The 6,828-nt window shown below is 50.6% G+C and overlaps 1 long non-coding RNA gene across 1 annotated transcript; it reads left to right on the top strand.

Moving 5' to 3' along the window:
- The first annotated feature begins 2,286 nt into the window (after positions 1–2,286).
- LOC149523625 (uncharacterized) lies at positions 2,287–4,262 on the top strand. The gene is made up of 3 exons (XR_016350585.1): positions 2,287–2,408; positions 2,976–3,129; positions 3,655–4,262. It is a non-coding gene; the product is annotated as an uncharacterized LOC149523625 (long non-coding RNA).
- Positions 4,263–6,828: the final 2,566 nt, after the last annotated feature.

Raw genomic sequence — 6,828 nt, 5'->3', positions numbered from 1 at the left:
AGCACTGACGATCTCATGTAAGATTGTCAGTGTTCTTGCGGAAAACTATGCTGCTCCCATTCGGGCAAAAGTCCTTTTGCGCAAAACTTTTGCGCAAAAGGGCCAGTATAGACAGCTCAGCTTTGTTTTCCGCAAAAAAGCCCCGATCGCGAAAATGGCGATCAGGGCTTTTTTGCGGAAAAGCATGTCTAGATTGGCATGGATGCTTTTCCGCAAAAAATGCTTTTGCGGAAAAGCGTCCGTGCCAATCTAGATGCTCTTTTCCAAAAATGCTTTTAACGGAAAACTTTTCCGTTAAAACCATTTCCGGAAAATCATGCCAGTCTAGATGTAGCCAGAGACAATTCTGTGGGTTAGAAAGCTTCATTACAAAAGAGAAAAAAAAAACACTTTTAACATCAATTTGAAATTCCCAAACCATAAAACAATTAAAAACCTGATAGATTAATTAAACTTTGCCCTACTTACATATTGTGAAAAGACTTTTCTTAGAGAGAGCGAGACAGCCTCGCAGCTCCCTGTTACCTGGAAGAACCCACTCTGCCTCAGACAGAGGAGGAAAAAGTTAAAAATTCCTTTGTTCCCAGTTTGAAATCCCTACCTGCATTGTTATTGGCTGACCAAATATCTGGCTAGGATAACCCCTTAACCACGAGGACTGACCAGCAGCCTGGTGCCTATGACGGGGAGAGTAGGAATGAGTGTTATGCTTTTGGGATCTGCATTTGGACCACTGCTATTAAACGTCTCACAAGTGTTCTTGAAAAAGGAGAGACTAAAGGGATAAATAGTGACTAAATCAAAGTCGATAGGCACTTCCCCATTCCTCCTTTGAAAAGTACAAGAGCCCAGCAGGGACTCTTGTGCATTTCAAAGTAATGGAGCTTGGGTTCAGCTGGGGACTCTGAGTCCCCCACTGACCCCAGGCTCCATGCCGTGCTGCATGCCATGAGGAGCCCGAGGTCATGCCGTGTGGAACCTGGGGCCAGCTGGGGAGTTCTCAGCTGACCCCTGGTTCCATGGCTGCCCCTTTAAATGCGTGGAGGTGGCTTTTCAAAGGGGCAGCTGCCGCACAGCTGATCCCTAGCTCAGCCATGCAGTGCTGCCACTTAGAAAGCGGGGGTGGGGAGGAAGGAGTACTTCAATCTCAGAGAGGCAGCAAGGTGTGGGGAATCAACTAGCTGACTAGTCAACAGACAACTATCCCATAAGCATTTGCTTATGGGGATAGACTCGTCTTTAACATCCCTAATCCAAAGCTGGTAGGAATGAGTTAAAAAGGGGTCTCACAAAACTGGACGTTTGGGAAACACAAGGGCATATGAATCCGTGTTAGCCAACACAACAGAAAAAAGAGAGGAAGCGGCATGTGAGGTGTGTTTCCATTTTTACTGGCTTGGACTCGAGCGCATGGAAGATGAGCGGGTGTCTTGGCATAATCCTGATGTCAGCGGGGAGCTACAGCCAACTGACCCGTCAGTGTTCAGTCCGTATATTGTAGCAGAACAGCCATGTTGTAGAAAGGGTTGGAGAGGGAGGCAGGTACTGGACGGTCTCATGCAGCTGTAGCATTTTTGGCAGTGATACTTCTTCCATGAGTTATTTGCTGTTCTTGCAGAGGCCTGCTGTAGGCAATCGGAGCCACTCTGGAGATCCAGCTAGATGAGGGGCATCTGCCTGAAGTGAGTCTGAGTCATCTGTTGTTCCTATTGACAGTGGAGCTGAGGAGCTCTCTCGTGACAGTGTAGGAGCTGGTGTATGTTTTGTGAAATTATCTTCAGCCAGTGTCTGTGCAGCGAGGTGCCTCCTTGCGAGCAGAGAGATGCTTATGATTTCCATGGGACAGATCCTGGGGAAGGCAGAGCTCTGCCCGTGGCTGGTAATTGTCTGGGATTGTCCTTTCCTGTCTGTAAGTAGCTGCACGTGGGTCGCTGCCCTTCAAATACAGCGATGTGGAGGGAGGGAGGGACGACAAACTACAGAGCATCTGTCCGTGTAATCACTGGACATCATCACATTGTTCTCCAGTTGCTTGCTCAATCATCACGTCCCTCAGAGGACCAGAGTATTCTGGGCAGGGTGTGGGTATAGTGGACTGAGGGTGTGGTAAAGTGGAGATGGTCATAGTTTCTTATAAATTATGAGCATTTTAGGACCTGGATAGGCCAGAGAGGAATAAAGAAGGGGTCTCCAGTGACCAGCAGTTAGGTGATGCACATGTTTATGTCTGTGTTTTGACCACTAGTGGTGGTCGAGTTTACAAGTCTCCTCTCATTCTCTTTTCAGTTGTCAGTGGCATTGGATTCATGAAAGAATGGCTGACTTGTGGCAGAGACTAAAGCCTTGAGCCCATCACTAGGGCTGGAAGCCAGCTAGTGCAATGAGTTTGGCAGTTTAAAAGATTCAAGGTATAAGTTATTTTGAATAATGTCTACGCTACACACTTATGTCAGAATAAGCTAACTACTTTGAAATAGAACATGCAAACTACAGGGAAGCCTTGAAATTAGTCTGAGTCAGGCTCCCCTAATGTTGACGTACTACATAGAGTCTCAGGAAGCACTGGGGAGTAATTACTTTGAATGACTCTGGGGAGTAGTTATTTCTAAATAAGAACAGCTGAGCATATATACTGAAGACATTTCAAAATAACAATTTCTACATGAGGGTTATTCCTCATCACAAACAGGAGTCATTAGCCTGTTATTTCATAACTCCTAACTGCCTAGTGTAAAAATGCCACAACAGAGCATTGACACTCGATGGCCACTTTTGGCAATGCATGCACAATTCTGTAATGCAGCAACTGTGACACTCGGGGTGTGTCTAGACTACAGGGATTGTTCAAAAAATCTTTACCTGCGTCTAGACAGCCGCCGCGTTCTGTTGACAGTAAATCAACAGAATGCGGCGGTTTTGTTGACAGCAGTAAATCTCATTTTACGTTTTACGAGGAATAACACTATTTTTGACAGAGATCTGTCAAAAAAAGGGAAGTGTGGACGCGGGGAAGATTTTTTGTCGAAAATAAAGGCCTCTGGGTAGAAGCCCTGGTGGACACTCCTGCCAGACCTTTCATCTCTATTGTTCCTGCCCAGACAACTTTGGGCACCGGGGAGGGAACATCAGGTGAGTGCTGTGAGGGTCCAACACACACAGGGCAGGGGAGGCGGGAGCAAAGCGGATGGTGCAGTACTGTGACATGTCATGCTGATCACATTCTGGGGGGAGGGGAGCACACACACGACTGACCTCAGGGAGGGCCGTCCTACCCCTGCACCCGCATGGCTGCGAGGAACCACCTGCTCCTACAGACACTGATGCCAGGTACAGGCAGGGGTTTGGGCCCCTGGGAATTGCCACACAGCTTCAGGCTTCTTAGCAACCTGCGGGAACCCCAACTGTGGCCTGGCACTTGTCTGTGCTGCTTGGCCATGGGGTGGGGGGAGGGGGGCAGGATGGTGGCCTGCACACTGTCTGGGCTTCAGGGAGGCCGTAGCTGCTGCTCAGGGCATACCACTCCTTGCTGAGACCACATGAGCATCTGCTGATCCTAGAGGACAGGCACTGACTGCTGAGGAGGGCATGCTGTCTCTCAGGGAAAGTGTGAGCATGCATGACTGATGACTTTTCCCTCTTGTCCTCCACATCCAGCCCAGCTGTCCAGGAGGGTGGGGGGCCACACCTCTCCCACCTCCCAGACGGCTGCAGGGAACCCATCGGCACTGGCGCAAGTATTTGGACCTGGTGCGCCAGCACATCTTGGCCCTGCAAGGGATGCAGGAGACATGTAATCAGAGGATGCAGGCAGAGACAGAGTGGTGCAGTCCCTTGCTGGACGAGTTTGTGCAGCAGCTGTGGGAAAAAATCAAATAACTCCAATTGTGTCTAAGGAGGGACTGTGCAGGAAATCAAAACTCTCTAAAAGAAAACTGCTGTAAGGGTTAAAAGTTTTCCAGGCCTCTCTCCCTGTAACAGAGAGAAATCATCTTAACTCTAATCAAGACCCTTACAATGCCTATCTCAACTTCATGGAGACTCCTAGTCTGTCACAAATTGTCATGTAAACTCTTATCTTTGTCACAGTTTGCCTTGTAGACTCCTCACTCAGGTTCTCATGTGCCTTTGTACTGTAAAACTTACTTCTAGCACACCTGGTGTGAACAGAAACGTCTCAGAGTACTTCTGCTGAGACTTTAATATGTTAAAGAAAACAATCAACAACTAAACTGTCTGAACATACTGTATAAAGGATCCCGGAAACTCTCTCAGGGCTGCTGCTGCTCTCACTCTGGTAGCTGTCAGCCTGCATGCATAATAAAATTTTCCTTTTGGATTTCTCTCCTGCCTCACTGCTTTGACCTCCAGCCTCAGACCCTTCTGGGGACTCTGTACCCCAGGGGAGCGAGATTTCCCCAACACAGCGCACTGCTATTTGCACTGCTATCTGGGAGGCCATGGCCTTCCCCAGTCCTGTGTCTGTTCCTGCTCCTCCTGCTCAGCCTGCCCTCCCCCCCCCACCAGCTCCCCCACCCCTCCCCTCACCCCCCTGCCCCCCTTCACCCGCTGCTATCCCAGACTCAGGTACAGCCGCACCTCCTGCCCAGCCCAAGCCCGCACACGCAGCCATCTCCAAGCCGGCCTCCGCAGCCAAGGTGGCAGGGGTTCGTCATCCAGGTGGCACCCTCAGCCCTGAGCCTCCCTCCTCCCTTCCAGCTTGACATTCCCCTTCCCATCTGTGAGAGTCAGTAAGGGAAGCACTTTACTTTGTTAACAAACAATTTATTTTGGGGACTGGTTTGTGGCCTGTTTGGGAAGGTCACCAGTCTGGGGACTGTAAGGAGCCCCTAGTTTGAGCAATTTGCCCAGAGCAGATGATGTCAGCTGTGCCCAGACCCAGCCTGGTCTGTCACAGCCTGTCTCTGTTCTCAGTGTGAATGTGGGGCTGGGAGGGGTTTTGGACGGGGGGGGAAGGCACTGGAGGCATGGGGCAATCCCACATTTGGAAGGCCCTGGGGAAACTCATTGGGCTCCTTGGGAGAATCGCTCCCTCAGGGCTTCCCGAATGCGCAATCCCAGCTGGAGGGCTTGCCGGATGGCAGCTGTCCGGGGCTGCTCAAAGTGCCTCCCCTCCACAGCAGCCTCATGCTGGGAGGAAGGCCTCCTCTTTTCTCTCCACTAGGTTGTGCAGCACACAGCATGCAGCAACCACATCATAGAATCATAGGACTGGAAGGGACCTCGAGAGGTCATCGGGGATGTTGTGTTCCCCCATGTCCAGCCGAGCGAGAAGGCGCATAAACCTGCCCTTCAAACGGCCAAAGGCGCACTCCACCTCCAAGCGAGCCCGATTCAGGCGAGAGTTAAAGAGGTCCCTGCTCGCATCCAGGTGTCCAGTGAATGGCTTCATGAGCCAGGTCATAAGGGGGTTCGCCGTGTCAGCCACAATGCACGTAGGTATCTGCACATCCCTGACTGCATAGTTTCACTCCAGAAAGAATGACCCAGGCTGCGGTACAGGTATGAGTTCCGGAAGATGTGGGCATCGCGTGCCCGGCCTGACCACCCGACGCAAATGTCTGTGAATTCTCCCCAATGCAGTGAAAAGCAGAAAAAAACCCTGAACCTGAAAATAAACTGCTGTGGTGTCCGAGGAAGCAGGGCAACCAGAGCAAGCACTGCAGCAGCTTTGCTTTCCCTCCAGGAGGTAGGCAAGCCAAAAGCAGGAGCAGAGCAACGGCTGTCCGGGGGATCCCTTTAAGCACGTGTCTCTGCAAAGGGCAGGCAGCAACATTTGGAAATAAAGGCTGCCCCCATGCCCTGCCAGAAGCACTTCTGGGTGCCTTTTTTTTTTTTTTTTTTTTTTTTTTTTTTTTGAAAGAGCATCCGGCAGTCTGGACGCTCTTTTTCAAAAAAGCTGATAGCATGATGCGGAGCAAAAAAATCAATCTAGAAGCTTTTTCAACAGAGGCTTTTTCGAAAAATACTTTAGAAAAAGCTTCTGTTGAAAAAGATATGTAGTTTAGACGCACCGTTGGCGGCCATTTGCTGATAGACAGGCACAAATCTCTAAGGGTGTGTCTCCACTACAAAGTTAATTCGAACAAACAGCCATTAGTTGAAATTAACTTTAATAGCGGCTATACATACAAACCGCTTAATTCGAACTAGGCGTTACTCCTCGTAGAGTGAGGTTTACCTAGTTTGAATTAAGTAGTTCGAATTAAGGGCTGTGTAGCCACTTAATTCGAACTAGTTGGAGGCTAGCCCTTCCCAGGTTGCCCTGGTGGCCACTCTGGGCCAAACCAGGGAAACTTTTCTGCCCTCCTCCCGGCCCCGGAGCCCTTAAAGGGCCACGGTCTGGCTACAGTGCTTGTGCCAGTTGCAAGCCTGCCAGCACCCAGCCAGCAGACCCTGCACCTGGCACGGCATGAGCCAGCCACCGGCTGCCACCCAGCCCTCTGCCTCTTCCCAGGACCAGGCCGATGGCTCCCAGGAGGCTGCCCGGGGCAGCAAGAGGAGGGCGCCTGCCTGATCTAGTGCGGAGATCGTGGATCTCATCAAGGTTCGGGGGGAGGCCTCCAACATCCACGATCTCCACACTAGGCACAGGAATATGGCCATCTAGGGCAGGATAGCTGCCAGCCTGGCCACCAAAGGTCACATGTGAACCCATGAGCAGGTTTTCATGAAAATCAAGTTGGTCCAGTGAGATTCCCGGCCCTGAGCTTAGAACATAAAAACGGCCATACTGGGTCAGACCAAAGGTCCATCTAGCCAAGTAGCTTGTCTGCTGACAGGGGACAGCACCAGGTACCCGGAGGGGAT

The sequence above is a fragment of the Pelodiscus sinensis genome, chromosome 13 (assembly GCF_052426305.1).
Source record: "Pelodiscus sinensis isolate ZL-2025 chromosome 13, ASM5242630v1, whole genome shotgun sequence".
Lineage (NCBI taxonomy): Eukaryota > Metazoa > Chordata > Testudines > Trionychidae > Pelodiscus > Pelodiscus sinensis.
Note: the sequence above shows the minus strand (reverse complement) of the source record. Positions and strands in the feature narration are given on the sequence as shown.